General features: G+C 36.1%; 1 protein-coding gene across 1 annotated transcript in view; it reads right to left on the bottom strand.

The window, feature by feature from the left end:
- BLK (BLK proto-oncogene, Src family tyrosine kinase) overlaps positions 1-8827 on the bottom strand; it is a 159851-nt gene extending 151024 nt beyond the window's left edge. Inside the window, exon 1 of the mRNA XM_074209508.1 lies at positions 8527-8827. The gene's annotated coding sequence lies outside the window, so the exon portion shown is untranslated. The remainder of the gene's footprint in view (positions 1-8526) is intronic.
- Positions 8828-17321: the final 8494 nt, after the last annotated feature.

The raw sequence follows: 17321 nt of genomic DNA, 5'->3' as shown, positions 1-17321 counted from the left end.
AGTACATTTAATAAATGTTTGTTTTTAATTTCTTTTTAATAGTATTTTTATTTTTTCTGGTTATATGTAAAGACAATTTTCAATGTTCATTTTAGAAAGATTTTTAAAAAATTTATTTTTCCACATTACTACAATAATCTTGTTGTAAAAGTAAACATATTCCCCCTCTTCCCACAAAGATAGAGAAACCTCAAAAAAAAAAAATAAAATGAGAGGGAAAAAATGGTGTGTACTTCAGTTGGTGTTCAGATACATCAACTCTGTCTCTGGGATGGGTTGCATTCTTTATCATAAGAGCATCAAAGAAGTTTTCAAAATATTTCCCACAGATACTATTGTTAAATATATTTCTCTTCATTCTATGCCTCCCCACTCCCCATTTATTCTCTCTTTCCTTTCTCCTGTCCTCCTCAAAATTGTGTTGTATCTAATTACTCCTTTCCCATGATTTCCCTATCTTCTATCATCCTATCCCCCTCTCCTCCCTTGTTCCCCTTCTCCCATCCCTTTTCTCCTCTCTGAGTCATTTCCAATGAGAATGAAGGCTCACACATTCCTCCTCACCTCTCCCTCTTCCATTCCATTGCAAATAGTTGTCCTTGACCCTTTTATGTGAAATATCTTAGCCCCATTCTACTTACTCCTTTCTCTTTTACTCAATACATTCCATTTTTGTCCATTGACCTCCATCTTTATAATATATTCTACCTTCAATATACAGCTCCCTTCTGTGCCTTGTCTATATATGCTCCTTCTAACTACTCTAATTAATGAGAAGGTTCATATGAGTTATCAGTATCTACTTCCCATGTTGGAATACTTGCAGTTCAACATCATTAAATACTTCATAATTTGCTCTTTCCATCCACTCTGAGTTCACCTGAGTCCTGTACTTGAAAATCAAACTTTGTGTTCAGTTTTGGTTGTTTCAACAGGAAAGTTTGAAAGTCCCCTATTTCATTGAATATACATCTTTTTCCCTGAAAGAGGATGTTTAGTTTTGCTGGGTCATTGATTCTCAGTTGTAATCCAAGCTTTTTTGCCTTTTGGAATCTCACAGTACAGTCCCTACAAGCCCTTAATATAGACCTATTAAACTATTTTGTTATCCTGACTGTGGCACAATGATATTTGAATTGTTTCTTTCTGTGTTTTTAATATTTTCTCTTTGTGGAATTCTGGAATTTGGCTATAATGTTCTTGGGAGTTTTTATTTGAGCTCTCCTTTAGGAGGTGATCAGTGGATACCTCAATTTCTTTAAATTTTTTTAAATTTAAAGCAATGGGGTTAAGTAACTACAGCTAGGTAATTATTAAACATCTGAGGCTGGATTTGAACTCAGGCCAGTGCTCTATCCACTGTGCCACCTAGTTGCATGCTTCAAATTTCTATTTTACCCTATGCTTCTAGGATATCAGGGTGATATTGCTGGATTATTTATTTAAAAATGAAATCTAGGCCTGTTTCTGGGTCATGACTTTCAGGTAGCTCAAAAAATTTTAAATCATCTCTTCTGGATCTGTGTTTCCAGGTCAGTTGTTTTTCCATTGAGATATTTCACATTTTCTTCTAGTTTTTCATTCTTTTGGTTTTGTTTTATTCTTTCTTGATTTACCAAAACTCATCAGCTTCCTTTAGCTCCATTCTACATTTGAAGGAGTTGTTTTATTCAGAGAGCTTTTTAATCTTTGGCCAGTTTTTTTTGTATCTCCTTCACCAAGCTTCTGATGTAGTTTTCATTATTTTCCTGCATCACGCTCATTTCTCTTTCCAATTTTTCCTCTACTTCCCTTACTTGTTCTTCAAAGTCTCTTTTGAACTCTTCCATAGACTGAGACTAATTCCTATTTTTTCTTGGAGGTTTTGGATACAAAAGTTTTGACTTTGCAATCTTCTGAATATTTTAATGCTCTACGGGATCAAAGTAATTTTCTATGGTAAGATGTTTTTTCTATTGTTTGCTCATTTTCCCAGCATATGACTTGATTTTAACATACTTCCAAAGCTTTTGAGGGTTTTGGGGATACCCCTCCCCCCTGACTTTAATTCTTTCAAGGTCTTATGAGAGCTCTGACCACTCTCCTGGACTGTGCTCTGGTCTGTGGATGACCACAAGCACTTCCCTCTGCCCTGGAGCAGTGAGGAGGGTCCCTGCTCTTCTATGGTAGTATGGGGCCCCAGAATGCAACCTCAATCTGTGTATGGGTAAAGCAGCAGAGCCTTGCCCCAGGGACAGCAGATAGACCTCTGCAGTCTCTCCCCATCCCCTTACTATCTGTGGATTGAAGGTTATGGAAGCAGCTACTAGTGGCTCTGTAGGTTACTGAGGTGGGGTTGCCCTGAGGCCTGTGCTGACCTGGGCTCTGAGTTCACTCTGATGTAGCAGAGTTTTCCCACTGACCTTCCAAGCTGTCCCTGGCAATCCCTGATCTGAGAGGTCTGAAAACTGTTCCAGTTTCCACCAACCCAGATGCTCCCTAGGAACACAGGTATCCTATACCTGGATGCCTGGAACTGGTTTGCTCCAGTGCAGTTCGGCTGCAGCCCAAGTTGCACTGCTGCTCTTTCCAAGCCTGATCCTAGTGAAATGGATCTTTCTACCTGGTCTTCCAAGTTGTCTTGGGCTAGAAAATTGTTTTCACTTGGTCTTTCAGTGGCTTCTGCCACTCTAGAATTTAGTTAGAGTCATAATTTTATAGCATTTGGAGTGTTCTGGGGAACAACAGCTTCTGAAAATTCTTACTTCCATGTCATCAACTTGGCTCTATCCCCGAAAGATTTTGAGTTCCAAATTTATCTCCCTCATAGGTTAAACATGTACAATCATGTAAAATATATTTCCACTTAATAAATGGTTGTTGATTGGGCTGACAGAAATCCCTGTTTGCCTATTAGGCCAATTAAGACCCCTGTGCCACAACTTGATGTACATGCTGCACTTTTTTTACTGTCTCATCTGAATCCTCTCTGCTTTCTGCAAATTCTGATCCTATTACCTTGAGCTTACTTGCTCAGGAGACTCTGGTATATTATATCAAATGATGCTGGGTCAAAAAAGTAACATCTTTTGCAATAATAGAGGCAAGTCAGTGTTCCCAAGGAACCAAAGAAACTCTACTTACAAATTCAGGAGTCTTAATCTCCTTTGGTCCCTAGTAAGTCTTGAGCCATTACCTACTAGACAATATTCGAGTAAAATGGGATGACAAATAGAAAAAGAGATTTCTCCATCCAGAGATGAGAGGATCAATCTTTCTTCCCCTAACAATGTGACCAGCCTTTGATTTATTGTTTCATCCACACATTCCTCTGAAAACCCCAGCTTTTTGTGATCAATTCTCTACTCTTCTGCACTCAGCAAAGCAAAAGACAGAGATGAAATCAATCTCATATCAATATTATCTATTGTGATGAAAAGTATTTTTAGACCAACAGATAATTATAGCAGGTTACACTTTTATATATGAATAGTCACATATATATATATATATATATATATATATATACATATATATATATATATATGTTGAATGGACAAGTTGACATTTAAAAAAGAAAAGAATTTCTTTGCCCCTTTTTATTATTAGTGTTCTACCTTTCACATACTGCTACCTACTTAAAATGATGAGAATAGCAGTGGAGATTTGTTCTTTTGATCCTTCTCACATAACATTTTTAATGGTTTTTGTTATGAAAAATATAATTTTGTTTCTTGTTTTTATCTGACTGCCAGACACAAATGGTAGAGGCAGAAAGTGTCTTAAAATCACACAATGACATTTGAAGTGACATATTTTAAAATTGTTATGTATTCAACATTTGGGCACAACTATGTAATATCAAGGAGGGGATATTTCAGGACAGGAAAGAATTTTAAAAACACAGGACTATATTATTATTGAGGCAAAGACTCAAGGTGGCATATACATAAGACTGTTAGGCATTCAACATTTGGGTAAAATTATATATAATGTTAATTTGATGATTTGCCCCCCCCCAATAAACTTAAGAAGATTATAGGAGTGGACCTTTGTTGGAAGGAGCATTTTGTTCTGTCCCCTTACTAAGAAGGTGTAGGATACTCCTCTGATTGATTCAAACCAATGACTAAGGAACTTAGGTTCAAGAAAGGGATTCTTGTCCATTCCTTTTCTAGTCTTGTTCTTGATTTTCTCCTGATATTAAAACCATATCCACCCTCCTGTGAGATCATCCTGGCACTCTCCTCAGTATTTGGTGCTGCTTCGCCCTGGAGTAACCTACTATCTGTGGCCTACTCAACTTGCTATATCCCTCTGCAATGCCCCTGTCATTCCCCTATTGATGAGTCCTCTTAGATCCATCATTTTGTGGATGGACTGAGCTAGTCTACTCTCCTTCCCCTCCTGTCCCTCTTCCTAACTTTTTCTGGAATTCAAACCTAAGTTATATATAAGTGTAAGTGAAAGACAGTTTTAGAAATAAGGAACTAGAAGGAGAGATGAACAGGAAAGGTCTTCAGCTGAAGATGGGATTATACTAGCAATAATAGTTTATTGTTTACAAAATGTTTCTTCATTTCAACTCAATGGGACAAATAGAAAGTATATTATCATTATTTCCATTTTATAAAAAAGGAAGCTTATTCTTAGATTAAATTATGGTTTTGTGACCACTAAGAGGCAAAGCTAATACTCCAGGGATTTTTGCACCCTACCAAGCTATGTCAGATTTATATATTGGCTCTCAGTTTATTAGAATGTCAAGCCCCCTAAGAAAAAGAGCTGAGATTTAGATATTTCTTTTTTCAGAAGGCAATAAATTATTAATTTTAATAATTATTAAACTTTAATTTATGATATTCTGATGATCTTTTTAGATACTCCACAAGTTTTGTAGCTCTTTTTTAAAAAAAATAAAACAAGGGTCTATTTTTAGATCTAATCTTGTAATTTCATCAATGTGGTTCAATCCTGAATGAGGAAACTATCTCTATCAACCCAGATCAATACCTGCCTACTCTTTAATGTATAATCTCAGAGTTGCCTGGAGACACTGAGCTATAAAGTGATTTGCTTAGGGTCACACAGCCAAAATGTGTGAGAGGCAGTATTAGAATTCAGCCCCCTCCTTCATTATAACATTGTTTATTGCCTCTCCTAAGTAAGGTTTAATACTGTTTATTAGTGCCATATTTTCATTCAAGGGAACCTTTGCATACAATAAGGCTAATAAGTGGGGTACTAATAAATGTTTAAAGATAGAATCTCCAGGGGAAAAAAGGCACACAGAACATACTTTTCAATTCAATATACATTATTAATTTTTCTCCATTACTTTCTTAAGATGAGACAATCCACAAAAATTTGTAACATTTGCTGATTTCTGAAGAATAATTTCTCACACTCAAAATTAACAATTTTGGAGTTGACTATCACAAATCTGGACACAACCTAGTTTGAACATTAGAACCACCTCACTTATCCTAAGAAAGGAATTGGTAGGGCAGTGGCCTTAGAACCCTAATGAACTCTTACAAGTCACTGACACTTTAGTGAGAATTAAAACAAACTCTGATAAACACCAGATCCCTTCATCATGATAGCTGAATGACATTCTGTACACTGAGGAAATGGAAACTTGACTGATTTATTCAAATGGATAATTAGTCATCCCAGGTAGAATGCCATGGGGCTGACATGTGCAGGCACTAATATGGGGAGGATGAAGAGAATCACTTAAAGGGGTAGAGAGGGTTGCAAAAAAGTGGGTGAGGAAGTACCAAAGGAAAGTAACAGTGACAATATTAATTAGAATTTAGATATCATTTGAAGGATTACAAAGCACCTAATGTAAGTTATCACTTTTGTTTTCATCATAAGAAATCATGCTACTTTATCAAAGTTTGACCTTGAAGTACTTTGCAATTGTGAATGATTCTTTTGGGGTGGAATCTTAGGTCTAATGTCCAAAGACATTTATGGATAATCCTAGGCCATGGAAGGTCCTAAGTCTTCTCCTCTTTGGACTTGAGTGAATCAGGCAGAGGATCTGCCTGGTCAGTGAAAAGTGGCTGGTAGAGGGAAGCCTTGGAAATTAGAGAAGCACATGAAAAACTCATTTGAAAGACTCAGTTTCATTTTTAAAGATTTAAAAAAGGAAAAAAAAGATGGTCATCATCAAACATATCATCAACCAGTCACATTCATCCACAAAATAGTAGTACTTTGATTAATGACAATAATATATATTTCATATTTTCATCTTCCCTATTACTGTGCCCTAAGGAAGAGCAGGTCTTGCCATCTACCCTGATGAGATACCAACATTACAACTTGACCTTTCCATCTGCATTATTGATGAACCTTCCACCCTCAATTAGAATGTGAACTTCATGAGAGCGGTGAGGGAGTGTTTAATTTTCTATTTTCATCTAGTTGTATGCAAAAAACTTGGCATATGGTAAAGCTTTTTCATGCATGCATTAGTTTTCTTATCTTTCCTCTATTTGATTTCTCTGGCATGACTTCATTTCTAATTCCCTATTCTTTTTATTTAGGTTTTTGCAAGAATGGAGTTAAGTGATTTGCTCAAGGTTAAGTGTTTAAGGTCAAATTTGAACTCAGGTCATCCTGACTCTAGGGCTAATGCTCTATTCACTGCACCATCTAGCTGTCCCCCAATTCCCTATTCTTTATGAGTTTTCACAATACTGTTTCACAGTGCTATCCCTGCCTGTATGTTTGCTTAAAACAGATGGAGAAAGGAACAGGAAATAACAGAAATAAAGAAAGGGATTGCATTATATGTTTAATATCAGCTCAGAGAAATAACACACCTTCCCCCCGCCCTGAAATTCTGAGGTCAAGGACCAGCCAATTTGAACTCCAGAAATCACTGGAATTAGCTTGGATGACTGCAAATCACTGGAATCACACAGGTTTCTCCATCCATCTTCCATTTTCAACTCTTACTCATCACAACAAACTTAAAGCAAATATATTTTCAGTTAATGTTAGTTAGGACCCAACTGCCGAAATCTCTGTAGACTTTCACTTCTCAGTCAGGTTTTAGTTTCCTCAGTCTAACGTTATCACCTCAACCAGATGTTCATCCTTTCAAGCATGCATCATACTTCCTCCATGCTCAGCCTTATCTCATAAGTAACTGTTTCATAGAAACCCGTAACCTTCATTGCTTAAATGTACAGTTTGATTTTATGGGCTAAACAATTGAAAGTGAGTCTATGGTAGACTTCTAATTCCAGTCAAGTCCAAGTCCCTGACTCATCTTTCCAAAGGGTGAGTCACTTTGTTTCAGTTATAACTTCTGCTAATGATAAACTAATAATGAATGGTGAAGGCCAGAGCCCTGGACACCAAGCTAACATCAGACTTCAGCTGTCAATGAAGAAGATGCAAATACAGCTTTCTGCAGAAGGCATTTCCCAGTCCTAGTTGCTAGTGCTTTTTGTTTCAAGTTACCTTCCATCTATTCTGCCTAGATATTGTATGCATTTATTTACGTTGTCTTCTCCTTTAGAATATGTGCTAACTAAACTGCTTTTTGCCTCTTTATAGACCTTGTGTCTAACATAGTACCAGGCTATGTTCTAAAGTTATAGCAAATCAAAATAAGGACCAAGATAATATTCTAAGGAGAACCATTCAAAAGGAGGTTTGGGATCCTCCATGGCCTAAGATTATCCATTTATATCTTCTTTGGATAGTAGAAATGAGATTCTGCCCAAAAGGAATTATTCACAATTGCAAAGAACGTCCAAAAAAGGAGAACCCAACAAAACAATTCCCAACAAATCAGTCTTGGAGTATATAAAAAGAATTAAGTAGAAAAGGAGAAGAGAAAACAGTCAAATAGTAGGTGAAATACTGAGGCAAAAGACACTTTCAAAATATATGCTGGATTTTTTTCCTATTCCCCCCCCCCCCATTGGTCTTTCTTTTGAAAGAAGAAATTCAAGCAGAAATATTTCCAACTTCTTCATTCTCTAGATTTTTGTCCATAAATGGAGTCAATTTCCTGCTGCTTTCACCTTCAGATTTTTAAAATCACCTGAGATAGGGTTTTTAAAAAAATCATGGAATGATCAATCTTATTTGCTAAAGTCAGAGACAGTGGGTTCAAGTTCTGCCTCTTACACATATGAATTGTAAGATGCTTGTCAAGTCATATCATTTTCACAGCACCCCAGGTAGCTAAGACTATAAATTATAGATAATCTTGCTTGTCTGAATCAATGGAAGGACTTTCCGTACTAAAGTTCCCTTTACATGAATAAAATCACAGATCTAAACTCCCTCCTCTAAAAACATACAAATAAACAAAAAAGAAAATCAAATCAGTCATCCATTGACCACCATAGTAGAGACTACATTATTTAATTTTCACTATCCATAACAATAGCAATATTTTCCTAAACACCAGTCTCACCTAAAAAATTCAGAGCAAACCATTCAAATCAAATCAAGACAATTAATAAAAGTTAGATAGAAAGCTGAAAATGAAAAATAAAACTACTTCTTTACCTTGGCGATATTTTAAAACATAGTCCTTTAAATCTTGATGGTCACTCTTTTGGAGGAAGTCCTTATGGCTGAAATAACCCTTAATGGATATAGTTAAATCCTAAAGAAATTGCATGCCCAGGAAAAGATGTCTCTCATCTTTGACTGCCTTTTGACTGTCTGCCTTACTGACAGCATTCAGTGATGACAACTATGCCCAGTTACACTCAAGGGGCAAATTCAGGACTGAAGTGACTCATGGACTCTTCCAGCTGAACTATTATGCTGAGCCTTCCAGGCACAAAAAAGTGGTTTCAGAAGTCATGTGACTTGCATAAGTAAAACTTACTTCTTACTTTCTTAGGAAGTTTAGTGAACTCAAAATCCAACTAGCCCCCTCTTCTCAGGAGAATAAAGGGTGGAAATGCCATTCATCATTTTTTTTAACCCCAAACCAGTTTGCGTCATGATATCAAAATATCCTTATAGGGCTTCGGTATAGTGAGGCAGGCATTTCCTGACTCTTTGATGGGATGACCTAGGACTAATTTTATCTCAGTTATTGGGGAACCTAAGTTCAGAATTATTGGGATTGATTCTATAATATATCTATATTCTATTACACACATATATTTATATATATATGTATATATATACATATACATATATGTGTATATATATATATATATATATATATATATATATATATATATATATGTTGTTTTGATTCACTCCACTTAATTCTGTGGCAAAACTCTTTGTAATGGTCAATTCAGATCAAAGAATGGTCAGCCTTTTTGACCTAGCTACTAAAAATGGCTGAAAAAGTCCTTTTACAAAGAGTTGGCAAAAACAAAAGTACAAACATTTCTCCCCTATGCTTCAAGGGCACAATCTCCATTATGTCATTTTGGTCCTTAGAAAGAGTAGGTTCAGACAATATTTCTATCATTAGTCCCATCCAAATGCAACTTGCTGCATGACAGACCTTTTCTCAGATGCTGTTGAGATGATTCCCAAGATTGCTTCTTGCTCCTCAATATTGTATAAGTTACAAAACCCAAAAGGAACTTCAATCCCAAACCTCAGATCTCAAAATCAAGAGTCTGAAAATTCTTTCTTATGCCTAAGGTAAATTCCCACCATTACAGATTAAGCTCATTTGTCTAATTTAGTTCAATTTAAATAAGTTCAATTTCATTCCATTCCATTCAAGGAGTTCACAATTCAATAGAGGGGATAAATTTTATTTTATCTTGTATTATCATAAATATTAATAACAATAATAATGATGCACATGAACATACCTTTGATGGATAGGATTTCTATAAAAAAGACAAATGAAAAATCTTTTATTTTAAACATTGTTAAGTACTTTTCATCCTTTGTTTCTCTAAGTTAATAATTCCAATCCCTTTATTTTTCTTCATTAGACCCTGTTTTTAAATTTCCACTTATATTTCTTTGATTTCCTCCCCAAACTTCCTTTTATTCATCTTTTTTAGGTTTTTGCAAGGCAAATGGGGTTAAGTGGCTTGCCCAAGGTCAGACAGCTAGGTATTTATTAAGTGTCTGAGGTCGAATTTGAACTCAGGTACTCCTGACTCCAGGGAAGGTTCTCTATCCACTTTGCCACCTAGCCACCCCCTTTTTATTCATTTTTAAGAAAGATTTTATTTATTTTGAATTTTACAAATTTTCACCTAAACTTGCTTCCCTCCCCCCTCCCCACAGAAGGCAGTTTGTTCTTCTTTACATTGTTTCCATGTTATACATCTTTTATTCATTTTTAATAAAATTTATACACATTTATATAAATATGTTGTCTCCCCATTAGAATATAAGCTCCTGAGGGCAGGGACTATTCCACTTTTGCTGTATACCTAGCACAGTATGCTACATAGTATGCAATTAACAAACTAATAAATTTTTGCAGATTGATTGTGATAGATACGCAGGAATGGATCTACATAATATCAAATTGTTATGTTAGAGAGGAAGAAAAGATAATAAACATTTATACAATATCTATTATATGCTCAAATTTTATTAAGCACTTTATAAATATTAATCCATTTGATCTTCACATTAGTCCTGCAAGGTAGATATTATTATTATTTCCAATTAAAGTAGATGAAACTGAGGCCAAAAAAACCCAAAACAAAACTAGATTAAGTGACTTCTCCAGGGTCACACAGCTGCTAAGTGTCTGAGGCTAGATTTGAATTCAAGTTTTCTTGATTCCAAACCCAGAAGAACTCTAGCCAATGTGCCATCTAGATGTTTCAGAAAACAGATGCAATAAGACAAACTGCTTTATGCACAAACCATGAGGAAGATTGCAGCAGCAAGGTGCACAGGATCGTCCAGAGTCCCAAGGATAAAATCTTTAACATCCTAGCTCATTCAACACCTCTAGCAAAGGGAATTCATTTCTTCTACAAGCACCCATGTCACTTTGGGACAACTCAGATTTCTGGGAAGCCTAAACTGAGGAACCAAGACAGATCGTTATAAATAAGATTTCTCAAATTTGTGAAATCTACCTTCATAAAATGAAACAACCCCCCTACTAGTTCCCACATCTCTTTCCATGACATCAGAGAGTGTCTCATGGTGGGAGTGGGGGGTTCCCCAGTGGGAGTTTCCTAGGAGATAATGGAATGTGGAACTAAGCCCAATTCCTTTATTTGTAAGACCTCCTCCTTTTCTATGCTGTTATTCTCTTTGCACCAACTTTTTTCCTCATTGTTGTTTTATTTACTGATGTATAACCACCCCCTCCCCACCAAATACCCCACCCACAATTCTCTCCAAACCGGAAATTAGAATTATTCATTTTTAAAGATGGGAGGGACCATAGAGATCTAGCTTAACTTCTTCTTTTTAATAGAAGAGGAAGTTGATAGAGAGGGTAAGTGACTGATAATCACCTGTAAGAAGAAACTTCTGGAGGGCAAGTACTATCTTTTTTTTTTAATTAGCCCTGGGGTTAGAATCATGTACCCCTGCAATCTATAAGATCCTCAAAAAAAGTTTTTGATCCTCCCTTTATACCAGAGAAGTATGATGTTTTTCTTTTTTGTGTCTGTTTATAACACCTTTATTGTAAGTATTTGGTTATAGGCTGTATTATGCTATATTCTACATATATTTTATGTATTTCCGAGTTTCTAAACTTTTTTTGTGTGTTGCTGCTGGCATTCATGTGTCATCTACGTTTTCTGCAAAATTCCCCCCAAAAATTACCATTTAATTTCTTATGCCAGCCTCCAATATATCAAAAACACAATGGGGAAAACCATGATGTAGAAGGGATAATTGTATTTCTGACCCCACCTGTCATGCCTAACACCTTTTATTCAAAGGAAACAAAGGTTCCTTCCTTCACAGAAGTGGTGACTAGAGTAAAAGAAAAGATAGTCACATAGAAAGAACTTAATATGGATCTGGATGGAGCAACCTGGAGTTTAACATTCCATTTAGAAGGGGATCAGGATTCCAAAAGCTTTGAAGTTTCAGTGTTCATTCAGATTTAAGATCTTAGCACTCTCTTGCCTGCTGGAAATGAAAGAGAAGTTGGTTTAGACTGAAGGCCTTTATATTCTAATCTTGAACACCAGTGCCATGAGTTTCAAGTAATTATGTTCCTTTCTCACTATGTTAACACCGAAGATTTATGTGGGGTGTTGGCTAGTGCTCCCCTGAAGGCATAGTAGATGATAGCCATATTTATGTGCTATTAAATAGCTTAATTAAACAATTCAGTTTAATTAATACCTTTTGCTTTTGAATTCATGTGTCATTTGACATGGTTTGGCACAGAGATGTATTATTGGGGGCTCAAGGTTTGGTTTTAAATAGATCATGTCTCAAAGAATACTCTGGAGATGGATTCTAAGCTAAGAAGTATTCTAAAGATAAGAAAATGTAAAATGATTGTTTCCATTGGGCCTGTATCCCAGAAAAATAGAGTATAAATATTGTGACATATCATAATTAATTGTTGGACCCAGAAATTTAAGTCTTGTTGATGAATACAATTACTTGAATTTTTTATTCGGAAAACTGTCCATTTTAGACAAAATTTTCTTTGGATGATTAGGATTCAGAAAATTCACAAAAGGAAAAACTATTTCAAATCAATAAGAATTATAAAGCTATAGTTGTTATGCCACAGATTCTGAATTGGAGGAAGGAGTGTCTTATATTTTCCTCCCAGATCTATGGTGTCTTCATTGTAAACACAACTCCCATCGAGAAAAAAAATCCTTCAATGCAAAAGGCAACTTACAGATCAAAAAGCAACTAAGACTTATGAGAGTTTAAGTGACTAGAGGCTACAGACAATATGCTCTGGAGGCAAGACTTTTTTTTAAAAACATTATTAATAAAAGGAAACAGGCAAACTCAGATTATAAATTTTCTCTCCTCTTCTTTACTCCTTTTTTCTACTCTTCTCCCTTAGTTTTCTTTTTACCCTTCTCAATCTGACCTCCTCCAATAGAATCTTTGTTTTCTTCTGTCAAAAAGCATTGTATTGATTGCATAATATGAACTAGTCACTATTAGATGACAGAAATACAAAGAAAAGCAAATATAGTCTTTATTCTCAAGGAGTTTACATTCTAAAAGGGAAGACGACTTACATAATTTTATTCATACAAGTAATATGCAGAGTATTAGAAGGTAATTTGAGGTAATAGTTGGGAGGGATAGGGAAATATCCCCTGAAGAAATGAGTATAAAGATGAGTCTTAGAAGAAGCTAAAAGATAGAGGTGAGGGAGTAGAAAGTTCTGGGCTTAAGGTACAGATACTGTTAGAGAACAAATACTTATGTAATTTGAAAAAAATTAAACCTAAAGAGTAATAATTCAAATTTACTGTTTTTCCTTTTCTCTAAGGACATTTCTTTTGGAAATTTCTTTAGACTGTGCTTGATATAGTGGTCAGTGGTATGATATGATAGAAGTCTGCTATGACCTTCAATTGTAGATTGAAATTTTGGCAATTTACCATAAAGCAATTGGTCAGAGATATAAACTCTATATGCGGGGGCGGGGCAGCAAGAATGGGGAAAATCAATATTACCACATTCCTTCTAGAAAAAAGGTCATCCTGGACTTTTCTTATTGTTGGAATTTAAAAGAAAGAGAAAAGGAAATATCTTGAATTTACAGGACAGAATAATACAAAATTTAATTACAGAGACCACAGTTAAATAGCTGTTGTTTAACTGGCTTAGAGATACTGAATGCCAGCATTAAAAATGATTTTATTAATAATTAATGATAATAGGGTCATAGGTGACAGAATTTTAACTGTTCTAGATGAACTTCCAGGAAAATTCTTTATCCTTTAATTGCTGCTACAATTCATTTTTCAATCTGACCAAAACTATATTGTTTCCTTATTGTGTCTAAGTCACGCCTGAACAGTTTTCTTAACCTCACTCTACTAGAAAGCTTCATCCTCTCCTGACCATTAATCATCAACCATTCCTTATGTCAATGACCAGAGCCATATTCCACTTTTTCCCCCTCAATCAATCAATCAATCAAAGCAAGCAACCAAAAAGCACTTAAGTCCCTTTGATGGGCCAGGGACAGTGCTCTGGACGCTTTCCCTCTTTTGCTTTTCAGTTCTTTTTTATATGCTTTCTTCTCTCAATAGAATATAAAATGAAGGAGAGCAGGAACTCTTTTTACTTGTATATGTATCTCCAGTGTAGCAGTGTGTTTGGAACATGGAAAATTCTTAATGAACACTGACCAAAAAACGAGACATAGCTATGGAGATGAAGACACCAAAAAGAGGAAAAATTCAGTAAATATGTGGTGTATACTGAATAGAACATAGTACATAGGAACTGGAAAGAATTAGAGATGATCTTTTATGGTTTAAATATTTTTCAGAGGAAGAAACCAAGATCGGATAGCCAATACTTTTCCATAATTTATTGATTGACTTCCTATAGCAAGGAAATCAAAAGGTGATCCAATCTCATGGACATTTACTTCAGATCCTTTCAGGTAGGGGGGAAATACCAAAGCAGACAAATTTTTCAGGTTCATTGGTCTTTGGGTTGTTTGGAAAAGCAGCTTCAATTCCCTTCTCCATTCCAAAAAGACAGTGTCAGAAAAATGTCTATCATATCAACCAATTGGAAAGGAACAAAGAAACTAACTTTCCTCTGGGGTTCCAAATGTCTGGGCAGAAGTGAAAGTGAGTTTCAGTCATCATTCCCTTCAATCTATCACATAATATAGGAGACAGACCATCTTTTCTATGTCAGGGTTGAGGCATAGGATGGGGGAGGGAGAGTGGGGGGACAGGGAGGCAAAAGTGAGAGGATAAACATGGTATTTTGAGAAGGGGTTGACAGGGTAAGTCTGGGCAAATAGCTTAGGTGAATTGTATCAGTAACATTAGCAAATCTCTTCAGTGGTGAGCTGGCTGAATAGAACTCTGAAACTGCTCAATTCTCTGTGGTTCCAAAGCATTTATTCCAATTTCTTGGGAAATAAAAGTTAAGGCTTCCTTTCAATGTCCCTACATAAATTTCTTATCTCCTAAAGCCACTTGGCCAATCAATTTTTTCGGGGGTGGATACTCTGTTCTCCTGTCTCACCTAGGCTAGAAATATACTGGTCACTTATGGACCCAGTCTCATCATCTATCAGCACTGGAGTATTGACTTGCTCTGTTTGCTTCTCCTCAAGCAGAGTGGTGCAACTCAAACCCCATTCTTGGGGGCTTCCCAAATTGGTGGGGAACCATATTAATGATGAAAACCTAATTAGCTTAGCCCAAAGCAGCTCAGCACTCTTGAGCTCAAGTAATTCATCAGCTTCAGCCTCCCTAGGAACAGGGAACAGGGAACAGGGATTACAGTTTCCTTCAACCAACCAATCAATCAATCAATCAACCAACCAACATTCATTTAGTTAAGTGTCTTCTATATGCCTGTGCTGGATGCTTCCACTCTCCGTCCCCCAACCGTCTTGCTTTTTCAACTCTCTGATATGTTTTATGTGACCAGGCCTGGACAATTCAATTCAATTTAACAAATATTTATTAAATATCTATTGTATGTCAAGCTCTGGGTATAGGACAGGAAGTATTCTGGGGTTATAAAGAGAAGTATGACATTACCTTCACCTTTCTAGGATGTCAGATAAGATTAGGCTACCCTCAACACTAATTAGCATGTGCTAATATTCACAAAAGATGTGCAAGCAATGGCACTGGGAAGGAAGGGAGTAGAGAATAGAGAGAGATGTAGGAAATGATGTGAGCATACTGTAGAGTATGTTCAGGGGTTAGTAAGTAATTCAGTAGAATCCTGAAGTAGACTAGAAAGACATAGACCATAGAATGTCACATCTGGAAGGTTCTTTTGAGATCATTTTGTCCAACCTTCTCATTTTCAGGTAAGGAGACAGAGAAGACAAGTGACTTGCCAGCAGCACAGACTTGACTAACAGCTGAGCTGGGTCTAGAATCCAGGTCTCCTGATTTCCAGTTCAGTTCTACATATGCATTTGTAAGTTGCTATTTAAATAGGAAGATGTCTTTTAGTTCCAATACATAAATGACCAGGTTCTCAAACTAGTTCACAAAAACCTGTGAAATACTGCATGTTTTTAAATGAAAAATAGCAGACAACAATAGTATTTAAATAGTAACAATAAATTAAATCAATCAACCAATATCTACTATATGTTGTTTCTCTTTCAGTCACTGGGAATAATACAAAGAAAACAATGTCTAACAGATCTTGCCCTCAAGAAGCTTATAATCTACTGGGAGGAGACACCATGTACATTTATGAAACTATAGGAAAATACAGGAAAATAGTAATATTGAATAAGAAATAATTTACTTATTTGTATCTTTTGAATGATGGTGGTTGAGGAAAGTTTTGTTTAATTAGAAAAGAATATATATAGATATATAGATAGATAGATAGATAAGATATGGAGATTCTCAAGTGAACTTTCAAGGACTTTAGAGGTTGATTGAACTGTTATATATTGTATGAAATTTCAAACTTTTGACTTTCATTTTCCCTAGCACAAGTGCATCATTAGCATTATTCTTATTTGAAATGACAGGCTCTAATTGGGTCTCAATGTAACAAAGAGGAGGTAAAAGGGAATAGATGGAGAAAGGGAGCGAACTTTTTGTGCAGAAATTGGGTAAGAGTTGAAAAAGAAGGGGAGAAGGACAGAGTTAAAGAGAATATGTGTACCCATGAGAAAGTGATTGCCTGAACTGTGAGTATGAAAGACAGGAAAAATGAGTAGCCCTGGGTGTATATGAGCCTCCTGGGGGAGGTTTGGTAAAGGGAAGGATGTGGTGGGGAAGATTTGGGTCAGACAATTCCTCTTGCTGGCCATCAGCCCAGGATAGCTTGGTTACTGTTCCAAAACAGGTCAGGGGGAGGGGAGAAAGTTGTTCCCTTTCCCTGATCTTGAGTACCAACCAATAGGAGGGGTCTTGAGGGTACAGAGATAAAGCAAGATTGTTCCTACCTTCTCTCTCTCTGCCCTAAGGATCATGCAAGGTGGATACCATACTAGCTGGTTATATCTATGGTTTTAGGAAGGGTCCTGAAGCAACAAGGAATTCAAATAGAAAAGAACCTTGAATCTCTACAGATCAAATGAGGGACTAAGTGCTATAGTTTTGTTCTAGTGTACAGGGGGTAAGCAGGGCAATCTTTTCAGAAGAATCATTTTCTCATGGTTCTAAAGCAGACCCTAGAGCAGGACAAGTATGTTCTCTAAAGCAGAAGTTGGATCTTTAAAA

Source organism: Macrotis lagotis, chromosome 1 (genome assembly GCF_037893015.1).
Source record: "Macrotis lagotis isolate mMagLag1 chromosome 1, bilby.v1.9.chrom.fasta, whole genome shotgun sequence".
NCBI classification, from domain to species: Eukaryota; Metazoa; Chordata; class Mammalia; order Peramelemorphia; family Peramelidae; genus Macrotis; species Macrotis lagotis.
Note: the sequence above shows the minus strand (reverse complement) of the source record. Positions and strands in the feature narration are given on the sequence as shown.